Source organism: Rhopilema esculentum, chromosome 14 (assembly GCF_057945365.1).
Source record: "Rhopilema esculentum isolate cy_ngs chromosome 14, ASM5794536v1, whole genome shotgun sequence".
In the NCBI taxonomy this organism is placed as follows: Eukaryota; Metazoa; Cnidaria; class Scyphozoa; order Rhizostomeae; family Rhizostomatidae; genus Rhopilema; species Rhopilema esculentum.
The window spans coordinates 4,802,720-4,814,841 of NC_142828.1; the positions used below are offsets into that span (position 1 = coordinate 4,802,720).

Here is a 12,122-nt window from a genome sequence, read left to right on the forward strand (position 1 = left end):
CAAATCGAGGCCTTTTTTAATATATTTACTAGAGGCAATTTCCCCTGCAGCTTAAGTGACTTTCCATTGTTTTAAACAATAGGCTATTGTCTATTTTTTATATAAACAAAAGTTTGCCTCCGCAGCTAATTTCCCTTTAATTAGGCTATGTTCATCTTAAACGTAGCCTGTGCTCCAGACCCCTAACTTGAAGGTTAGGGGTCTGGGACAAAGGCTACTTGTACGATAATCATTGATGTAACTATAGTTTGATGACTTTTTATTGACGACTTACCTATCATTATGGGCTTTTCCTCTTTTATATTTAATGTTTTGGATTTATTCTGTAAAAAAAAGTAATAGAAAACAAGACTTCTCTTCAGATGGTTGCGTTTCTAATCACCAGTGAATGAAGATTACAAAGACTCTACAAAAAGTTCATTAAATTGCAAAAATTCTTTACCCGGGGCAAGATTATAAATCTGTATAAAACTCTGTATCATTTGCAGCGAGGTCCTTCGCTTCGCTCAGTTTACAAGCCGACCTTTACTCAGAATTTCCGGTCAGGGGCGTCGCTTAAAAAGGACGCTTGCTCCCTATAATTTGTCCGTCATTACATAATTTTTTCTCAACCTGTAGTGTAATTATAATTTGTAGAAGTTGTAACGTGCTAAGATTTTTGTAGTAGCTAAACTTTCTAAGTATGCACTAAAAATACAAATTGAAATTTTAGAATTCTTAATATAAAAGCAGCATATAAAGTTATTTACATTATGATCACACCCAGTATGAGTAATACACGCCCTTTTTGTCGGCAAAAGCAATGCTACCCTTACGAAAAAGTTATTTTGGCTTCGCCCCTTTTGCCCGCCCATCTTTTCATTGCTGGCTTCTAGCTTGATCACAGGCCTTCAGGCAAAAAACATATTAAACATATTTTAGACTAGATCTCTATGGACTAGATAGCACTCATAAAGACAGGGGCTAATAACAATAATAATATTCCTGGGGGTGTTTCTATTAACATGGATCTTTTGAATTTATAATCGTGCTCTATATAGCTAAACATATCTGTTTTACGAGCAACTTTGCGACGATGAAAAATCTAGCGATGGCACAAATCTATCTTTATTTAAAAGAAAAAAAAACAGTTATTATGGATTTGTTATCCTTAATCTGACGTTTGATATCATGTATCAGACAAAAATACTTAGCTAAGATTATGTATGTCTAAAAATATTTCTGTTATAATCACATTCATGTTTGATCGAAGTAAAATCTCAAGTAGTTTTTATCATTGTATTGAGGTATTTTATGAATCACTGCATGTTAAGGTCTTACGGATGAGTTACGCTGCCCAAGCATACAAACTTCGCATCAAAGTCGGTGCTTTGAATTCAAATACGATACAATTACATAATCTGCGACATCCAGCTAATAAACCCTTTGACTCTTTTGTGTATATCGAGTTTTAATCTCCAGAAAATGAGAAATGCAGCAGTGGCGAAAATTCAGGCTTTCATCTGGAGGGGGGTTGGGGGCCCAGGCCTACAATTTTCCGACAAGATAACATCATGGACCATGTCTAGTTTTTGATTAACTGCTCATTTTGATAAAAATAATTGATTTTTTGACGGGACTCTTTAGAAATCTTTGCTGACCACGCCATAATTAAGCAGCAAGAAGAACAATCCATTTATGATTTTTGATATCAAGATCGATATCTCATCTAAGACAGTTGATGTCACAAGAAGTAGCCGATTACACATTTGACAAGTTATATGTTCATCTTATGCATTTTATCTTGTTTTCATCAGTGAGAAATACGCGTGAAAATAACTTTTAATCAGAAGAATCTGATGGAAATTTTGGCTAATCTTTACGAAATTGAAATTAAATATACAATTCACAAGCAGTTTTGATTTTTGTCATATATTGATTGATTGATTATTCAGTAATGGCCAATATCTTATCAGCTATGCTATGTTCAAATTTTGGAAAAAGGGCATAGAGAGGTTATAGAGGCCCCTGAGGTAAAAATGGAAAATGCAGATCACCTGCGAGCGAAGCGAGCAGAAAATTTGGCAATTACGCCCCTTAGATTAGCTTTAAGTTCCTTTTCAGAACGATTTCTTGGAGTAACGGAGTAACGACACGTTAAGCGGTTGTCAATTGTCCGACGAAAGCCCGAATTTTCCGACGACATCGCTGATTGGGGGTCCGAGCCCCCCCAAACACCCATAATTTCTGCCACTGAAATGCAGAATCCGTCTGTAAGGAAAGTACTTAGACGAGAGTTCGTCCTATACTTTTCGACGCCTTGGATGCCAATATATCTAGTAAGTAATGAATAATAACTTGACATAAAAACAAACATCCATCTCAACAGACAACGAAAATAGCATGTTTGCCTTTTTTGCTGAATCTTGAGAGAGTTGGGAATAAACAATATAAATTTAGAAAAGTTGGGGGTATGGAGACTTTACAAACAACCTTCAAATTGTTTTTGAAAAAAAATGAGCAAAATCTTACAATACGTATTATTTACTACAGCCACCTCATTCGAACTGGCACAAATGCGAAGATCCTAGTCTACCCCCTTTCTTTAACAGTCTTCTTCTTCTTAACAGTCTTAACAGATGGTCTTCTTTTGGAAGGGGGGAAAGGAACGAGGCACCGGGGGATGGGGGGGCCTTGGGACTTGAGTAGTATAAGTAGAGTACTTTTATTTTGTAAAATATGGCTGTTGATACACTAATACATCAGGGCTGCCCCCCCCAAATAAAAAGTTGTATCTCGGTTTTTTGGGGGTGGGCCTTACTCTTAGGGTATGGAGATCCCTGTTCCAAACCAAATTCAATTTTCTGTCGGTTACTGAAATGTAATCGTTAATTTTTTTAGCAAATAAAACCTTCATCTTTCCTTACTTCGTGTTCCGGGTGTCTTAGCAATATGTGTTTTTAGTATCCTTGTTTCCAAAGCTTTAAATGGCGTTAGTACAGTGTTGATATTGAAAAGTAAATGCAAATTCACTGTATTTAGAAGGCTACAAGCGTATCTTAAGACACGGGTCCACTTTTTATAATACCTTTTTGCATTGAGAAAGGACGAATCAACAGAAAAGGTGTTGGTTATTGATTTTAGAGCTCCTACAACCGTAAGATCAGTAGCAGAAATATGCCCAAAAGGTCAGTTGCTCTGTTATAAAACTATGAAAAGAGGATTGCCAGCTTGTAAAGGGACACCTTTCGAGAGAGCGAAGTGTTCCTCCGTAGCTCTCTAAACCTCTTGCATTGCAGTTGTGAAGAAAGCAAGATCAAGTGCTATTTCGTTGACCTCGTTATATATCCATGGGAAAAAGTTGAAGAAACGAGCAAACAAATACGAAGACAACAACAAAAAATTCTGAGGTAGCCACATCAGAACTAAACAACGCCGTTACTCCGTGGTGTGATGTATTTCATGGGATATATAAAGAGTAAACTGTCCTCGCTGAAGGATAACATGCTTTGTTTCAGCGAGATTTACAGTACAATAACAGTACACCTGTCCTTTGTTTCCATTGCAAAGTTCTTCGCAGCTGCTCTCTTTTAGTCACAATGGCTCATCAAATATTTGACCAGAATTAAGTAATTAAATTTCGAATCTTTAATATTTAGTAGGTTGAAGGACCCAGCGCTCGCTCATTCACTTGGCTGTGTTAACGATTGGTTTGATCAGAGGTAACCGGGGGTTCAGATTTCGTTAATTGATTCTTGAAAGACAATGTCTTTACCATATTGCCATTTCGGTTTGCGATCTAATTTTGCCCAAGACAGATGATAAAGAGAGCGGATTTACAAAAAAATATCATTGCAAAAAGCATTCTAAATGAAAGTTTGGCACATACAGCCCTCCCAAAAACTGCTAAAAGATATGTTCTTTGAATAGAAGTTTAGTTTTATTATTATTGATACATAACATTAACTTGGTTCATCAACAATTGCTTACTTTGAAAAAAGTTAAAAATCTCAAACCGTGGAATGTAGTTAACGATCGGCTTTTCGCCCTCAGTAAATCAATATTACTCATATGTTAGCGTACTTCATCTTCCAAATATTTCTCAGAATATAGAACATTGTTTTATGTTTTGATGCTCTTTGGATTTTCCAGAGAGAGAGTCGTTACCTGTGAATAAAATTTTTTTCTGTGAGCCTTAATCCATATGTTCCTCTGGACTATTGTCTTCTTTCCAAGTAAAGTAAAATAGATTGATAAAAGGCTCCAGCAGTTAGCCATTTTTGGGGGTAATGTTCCGTACAGTGATACATGCCCCAATATTCTGTGGATGCGTGTTATCACAAGATGAATACATGCATTTTTTTATGGGAATAGCTTAGTTCTTGCTGAGCCTCGATGTTCCTGCAAATTTGCGATTCTTTGCATATAATTATTCTTAACTCATCTTCAAGCAACACAATATGCAATTTTGGCAAGAATGGAGAAAAAGCATAAATTTTTACTACTATATTTTTTCATTTTGAAAACATGTTCGGAAATGTAACGTATTTGCACAATTCAAGTTTGATGACGATGAGTGTACCTCAAAGGCATGAAAGTCACGTTTGTCTTGTTTGCTCAAAATACTCAGATAAATAAAACTCAAGCTGTCGATTAAATTTGTGCATAAAAATTATCCCTCATTAATTCTTAAATTTTACCAATTTTAAGCCTCAATATTCTTATAAAAGTTATTCTTATTTATTAAACGAAAAGATGTAAACAGTTTTTTGGCGGTATAGAACTTGAAAATGGCTTTGAAAAAAGCAAACATTTTACAACATATTGGCTAAAAGCATTTTCGTCTGACAACGTCAGAATAAGGGTCCGAATGAACATGATGAAAAATATATACCCAGTTGTGGATCGGCACTGAGATAATTCACATTGATAATCTTAAAGCCAAATCAAACATAATAGCTAACAGAGTGCTAAATTCAAGTTGAGGAATTGTTTTGCTTTGCAAATAGTGGGGGCATGTATTCTCGGGCCCCGCGGTTTATTGTCACCCAGCCACGTATTATTATTTAGATTTTTAACAAAAAGACAGCAAAATGGCGAAAAGGTTCCAAAACTACTTGATTCATGACATCAATTGTTGGACAAAAAATGATGGAAGGGGAGCGAGAGAAATGCTGTGAATACAGATATAGTCTCCTTTGCGTGTCATGAAATCTAACCTCTTTTTCATATTTTAATGGCGGAAATTAGGAAATTTCAAATGGCGGGAAATTTGGCAGAGGCTTACAATGCTAAGTACAGTGGCACAGTTATCGACCAGGTTGGGAAAATATTATGATTCTGACAATGCATCGCTTGTTAGATCAGTTTGAGTTACCAAGAATCGAATGGGATCAACTAATGCGAGCAGAGTATCCCTTTCCCTCATCAGCAGGAAATTTGTCGATGTTATGTTGGATGAAAAGTTGAGCCTCCGCCCAAATCTCAATGTAGTTATGGTCTCCAGTCATAACTAGTCAGGTAAGGGCCAAGGGGTATTGGCTTTTAAAACCTAACTGCTCGGAAAGTGTGGCATGGAACGTCTACGAGATTTTTTTTCTTTGGAAATGATTTTTTGAAACTTTGATAAAATGGGGGTGTCTTGAACGTGATGGACGTCAGTGGCGGCGCCAGCCACTGCAGAATGGGAGAGTAATGGGTGTTGCCCGTGAGACCACGCCTCATTGGTCTCGTTTCAGTGCTTTGTATCAGGTCAAATTTCCTTAGAAAATATGATCTACCCCTACCTAGTGCTTTTAATCCGTTTTTAGACGAAGTATTTAGACCATGTTTTGACAAAAGTGGGGGGGGGGGTAATTATCCCCCATACCACCCCTTGGCGCTGCCATTGATGGGTGTGGATGCATAGATAGCCGTCATTCCAATTTAACGTGCAAAGAACACGGAGCCAGTGAGAGAGACAGTGTCTTGCCTGTATAACTCTTATCTGAACTGAACTGAACTTACCTACAAATTAACATACATAAATACAAAAATCAAATTGCTGACTAAGGATGTTGTAATGACGGTGCAATGGAGAAGGAATGTGTGAAGCATTAAACAATGGTGAAGGAAATGTCCTATGGTAAGTGATCCCATGGATTACCTAAGTGGATGTCATGATGAGGGCATGATCGATAAAGGAGTGCAAATATGACCTATTTGCAATTTTTAAAATCACTACATTAATTCCTTTTTAGAAAATTTATCAAAAAATCATGTCTCAAACCCTTTGAATTTCTGAGAAAGTATATTTTTGTCGCTAACAAAATGGAGGATTGTGTTTTTTCTATAATGTCCCCGCAGAAAGAGCTGGTCGCAACACCATGAAATGAAGCAACTTGTGAACAGCAGCCTCTGATTGGCTGAATGGCTAAAATGTAATAATACATCTCATTGGGTAAACAAAATATACCCTTTCACATGAAACTGGAAATGTCTGAATCAAAGAACGTGTATGAGTTGCTATGCTCCTGCAGACCTTGAAAAGACAGCAAGACAAGCCACATTGAATTTCAATGTGCACACCTCATAGTCTTGCACTCTGCATACCAAGGAGTTTTCAACTGCTCACCTGAAGTCTCAGAAGAAAGTGCCTTATTTTCCCATTTGGTTAACTATGAAGATTTTTTAAGAAATTTGTAAGAAGCCAGATTTTTTGTTCGAGACATTTTGAACACAGAGTGCACAATTTAGCAGGCAGCAAGTGCTGAAATTAAGACTGGAAAAAATGACAGCTGGCTGCTAAATCAAACGGTTATTGGTTCTGATAAGTATGGCCCAATTTGAAAAGAAATGGAAAGTAATTCTACCAGTGGAGGCTCCTATTTTCTGATGAAGGGGCTGGCTAATCCAACTGGGTTTTTTATGCCTTTCTCAGTCAAGCACTAAAATGATTACTTTTACTCTTGATCTTCCAAGAGAGTAGGTCTATCATGCTCTTACTGGGGCAAATATCCTCCATTGGGAGCTTAACAACAATAGAAGTACTGAACATTGTTTGTCACTAGTGAAAATGGAAGGTGATAAATTGAAGTATGTGTTTGTAATGTATATGTTACCTCTTCAACGTGAGGTTGCAGGTTGAATCCACTTGCTCAAAATTGGAGGCACCCAAGTGAAAAAGCTGTTTTTACAAAAAATATCTTGCTTGAGTGCTGCTAAAATTTTTCTGAGAAGGAAGAAACCAGTGAATTTGAAGATGGCTTTGTTGTAACAAGTCAAGCTTTTTCAACATGGAATTGAAAAATGCCCAAACTTTGTCGTAGCCATGACAAATTTGTGTAATATGTTATGCTCTGTTTATGAAATAAAACCTGTGATGTCCTAACATACATTTGTATCAAACAATTATTTCTGACAGAATAGAACCCTCTCGAGCTGATGCATATCAATTTACCCCATTCTTGCACTTAAAGGAAATTACCCCTCGTTGAATCCATTTAACACTTATGACCACTGAGTGTATATTCATCATATTGTCCAATGTTTCGTTGGAGGCCATGATATGAACCTCTTCAAAGCTATGACTAACTGACTATTGGTAACATTCAGAAATTGTATTACATTGAATTGCTCCAAGATTCAGGATTTTACAGATATTCTAAAACAGTGGTTTTCAACCTTTGTGATCCATGTTGCACGTCTTCATGGAAGAAGTCACAAGGCACACCACCAACAGAAAATACTTAAGAATGGAACTCCAAGGATAAATTTCACAATATATAGTAGTTGTTCCCATTGAAGAGTCTCAAATAGGAATCAAATTAACACAAAGAACAAATATTTTCATTCAATCAGTGTGAAACCTAGCCTGTTTTGCTGAACACTGGGTTGATATCCTGTCTTGGCAGGAATGGAAGAAAGAGGCAATTATTTTCAAATTTTTAGACCACTTAGGTGTGATTTGAAAAGGTGCACCAGACAATATCCCACAGGAGACTGGTGTGCCGTGGCACAGTGGTTGAAAAACACTGTTCTAGAGGATACCTTGGCAGCAAGCTGCAATATGCAAATTGATGGGAAATGCTTTTTTACTCTGTCACTAGCTTATTCAAGCAAAGGGTATCTGCCATCATGTGGGTTGCTTAAATGTACTTGCTTCTTCATATAAAACACTTAGCATTTGAAATTTTTCGGATTTTTTTGTAGCTATTAATAGTTTATGATGCTTGGAATTACATAAAAGCAAGTCTGACACTCCTTTTTGGAAACGGTTTGGCACAATTATTGTGAAAATTTTCTTTAAAACGTGAATAGAGCCTTCTGTCAGTAGTTAGAATCTGAAATTGTTGTATACAGTGTACTATCGTACTATCGTCATAAATTTTGAAAAATTTTTCAGCGCCCCCACTACCAACTGCCCCTTCTTAAAATTTGCTCTGGAACCGCCCCTGTTCTTTTATTTGTTCTGGTTTATCTTGTAGAGTTTGAAAATGCCGAATTTCACAGAAGCTCAGAAGCAAGAAGAATAAGAATGGGAACAGGACTCGCACTTGCCTGTCATGTTGTGTAATTGACAATCAAAGATGAATTGCAAAGGCAATGTAAGAATTTCAAATGCAAGCAATGATACTGGAAGTTTGGCAAAACAATGTAAGTACAGCTTTGATTACTCAAGTACCCATTATTTTGTGGAAGAAAATGTTCAAAGCATGATAATCATATTTTAAGTTTCTCTCTTGCAACTTAGGAGACACATTTTAGATGTTTGACGGAACGCTGACTTCATTCAATGAATAAGAAGTAATAAAATGGCAGATAGCGATTGTCTCCTTCAGGATTCTCTTCAATTCATAGTTGATACTGAAGCAGCTTCGAAAAAAGCAAAAAAATGAATGAGGTATGTTTCTATTTAAAGGGAAAAATTGCATGGGCCCTAAGAATTCTAATATTTGCCTGAATAGACTTTCTGTTTGCATATTTCCCAACCGATTAGGATCTGCTTGCCTTAAATCCTTGGTTTTAAGCCTATTAATACGTCATTTAAAGAGTCCTTATTTTCTAACAATCGACACGTAAACAATGTTATATTCATCAGATCCGAAGGGAATTATATTCGCTCTTGAAAAAGGGTGTCCCGATTTAAGCTAGCTTTTCTGGGTCTGTTTTGATCTAGAACATTTTTCATTTCTTAAATAAACAAATTTTGCTGCCATGGCAGACGTCAGCCAAAAAAGTTTTCGAAGGCAAAAACATCAGGGGACGTGCTTTTATTTGTTTGTACTTCGTCTGTTGTTTTGTTTTCATTTTCATTAGCCAGTGTTATGTTCGAAGTAGGAATTCCTAGGTCTTGAGCAAAATGTATAAATGTCAATTGAGTTTTTTCATAAATGCGACCTAGTATTAAGATGATTTAAACTGGCTTGATGCATAATTTATCTTTAAACATAATGAATCGAATCAAATGAACGGTGGGGGTATTCATGTTTGTTTATAACTGTGGAAAACGCAAAAGCCACTCTTGTATTTATTATTAATGCCCTTGATACGTAGCATGGCACCTGGTAATTTTCATTATATTTGCTTGTCCCTATGACCATGAGGACTAATAGTTGTAGTTTTGCCTTTTTGGAACCACGAAGTTATTGCAGTTTCATGTTATCACGAACAAAGCTTTGAAAATTTGTATATATATAAAAGCTTTTTTATGAAACGATTTATCTCTTTCAAGACGTGAAAGCATTTATAGTCACATCAGAGATCCGAAGCATAAAGGGATGGGTGAGTGAAGCGACTTGGCCAGTTGTGAAAAAACCTTTAAGACTTGCAGTTAATGATTTTCTCGACTTGAAATAATTTTGTCTTTCTTGAAACTTACCGTTCGCTAAGATGTAGAGAGGGACCGAAGTCCGAACCGCTTGGTTCCAAGTCGAGAGCTATTCAAACTGAGCCACTTATAGTGTATGGTTTTTTAACAGTAATTTTATATCCAAGTAACCCAGATCTCTTTTTCTGAAGCCTTTGAAGTAATTTAATTTAAGTAAGGTACATTGCAGTTTCATCTTAATGACACACAAAAAGTAAATATCTTTGATTGTTTTCAAAAGTTTGGCAAAATCTTAATACTTAGACACGGACAGTTTAATACTTAAACTTTCAATCAGCACCTGATCCCCTTTGCCGTCAAAAAGATTTTTTACAAATTCAATTTCAAGGCTAGTTTGGAAGGCGATCGAGCATTTCGTTGGATCTGCATATTTGCGGTTTCCATCCCCGTCAACTGTAGTTAGGACTTTATATATCAAATAGTGAAGTCATTCCAGTTTTTATTATTCATTGCAATGTGTTAAGATTTAGTATTAATTTTCAGGGCCACGTAATTGGAAGTTAGACCTATTTATGCATCGCTAATACCAATGTTAATTGACTGGTTAACTCGTGGTAAGGTCCATTTCCTTTTAGTGTGCAGGTTTGCCTAGTTTTGCCAAGAATCGTAGAAAGATTTGTTTCATTTTGGATTTTATAGTAGTGTGTCTATACCGGTTTTTTCACTAAACATTGCTATGAAGTTTGAAGGATGAAAAACAAAAATAAGAGGGTGCCAGAAACTTGCATATATATCGGCTCCTTAGTCTATCATAATTTGCAGTTGTGATAATCGAAATCTTTAGATGGTGTGACATTCTACGTTTAAGGTTGTGACCTCCCTTTTCAGAGAATTCTTACATGATAACTAGTTTTTAAAAGGTTTAAGACAACAAGGACTTCGGGCGTTATAGATCGAGATTGTCCTCATTTGAAAATGTATGACCTAAATATAATATTTGGATAATCACTTTCTTCGCATGCACTTTAACAGTTTAACATGTCATAAGAACAGAACATTTATGACTGAATAACACAAATTATTTGGCCTTAGATCGTACTTCGTTTTTCGGCTGTTTCAACAACAAAGTTTTATCTTGATTCGGTTAGCTATCTGGCAAATATTTTGCCACGTAATATATTTGACCCGCATTTTTCCACAAAATTTGATAAACTCGCCAGTGCCTATTTGCAAATGTCTTGATAAGGAGAAAGTTTACGGTGTATGATTCAAATTGCCATGTCAGTTGAACTACGCCATGTTTGCTTTTCCGAAAAATTTTATCAGAAATCGCGAAACTTTCAATGTCTCTTTTTAAGTTTAATTACTGCCATATTCTACAATCAAGCTTATTTTGCTTGCGAAACTTCTGTTCGAACAGTAACCGGCCTCTCATTTTGGTCGAGCAGACTCTGGTTTCGATTTAAATATTCCAGATCGGCGTGAAGTAACATAGATTCGTTATTTGGATCCGAAATGAGTTAGCCGCCCTAACTTGCAGCGTCATAATGTATTCGGAAAGATATGAAGAATACAAAAACAAGACACGGTTGTTTGGTGTCCCAGGGAATCTCGGTGGAGGGTTTTCTCCTATTTTCAAAAAGTTTGCCTCTTCTGTCATAAACATAGGGAAACAGTTCTGTTTTTATCAACCTTATTACAGCTTGCAATGTTTAAAACGTACAGAATATCACGTCTGTTTAGAATTATGATTAGAATTAAGTCCAATTACAAGGTTCATGATCACCAACCAAAAAGACTAATTTGTACTAGTCAATACTTTATGTTTCTAAGTTTTTTTATACTGCCAGTTAAAACCAGTATTTTGAGATGATGAATTAAAACTTGCAGGTCAATATATTAAGAGGTTCATGAAGGTACGAAACTACCTGGTTTGGGTTTGGTGATGGTTTGGGGATGGTGGTTTGATAAAGTTTAAATCAAAGAGTTTTTTTGTGAAGCGCAATAACTGTTTCCAGACAAAGCTGAGATATTAATGCAGAGTTCATACCGAGTAAAAGCAACGTTAGTTCAGTCACCCCGCTCCTTCCTCACTCTTCCTATTCATGATTACGTATCGATATGCTCTGCGAACCTCCAATACGAATAGAATCACTCGCTTAAATCCACTATTTAACGCCCGTATTTTGATAAATGTTTTGCTTTCTAAAGAACAGGCATGTTTTCGGGAAACGAAATGGAAAATACAAAAACAAGCCCTCGTTTTTGGTGTCCATAGGAATTTCAGTATGGTGTTTTTTTCCATTTTCAAAAATAATCTTGGGATTTGCAGGCA

At 36.3% G+C, this 12,122-nt stretch overlaps 1 protein-coding gene across 6 annotated transcripts in view; it reads left to right on the plus strand.

Moving 5' to 3' along the window:
- Positions 1–5,228: 5,228 nt before the first annotated feature.
- LOC135696217 (uncharacterized) overlaps positions 5,229–12,122 on the plus strand; it is a 38,697-nt gene continuing 31,803 nt past the window's right edge. Inside the window, exons 1-5 of one of the 6 annotated variants that reach the window (XM_089112330.1) lie at positions 5,235–5,499; positions 8,445–8,613; positions 8,711–8,860; positions 9,692–9,741; positions 10,331–10,401. The gene's annotated coding sequence lies outside the window, so the exon portion shown is untranslated. Of the gene's footprint in view, positions 5,500–8,444; positions 8,614–8,710; positions 10,402–12,122 lie in introns of all 6 variants that reach the window. The other 5 variants (XM_089112329.1, XM_089112331.1, XM_089112332.1 and 2 more) reach the window with 5 other exon arrangements.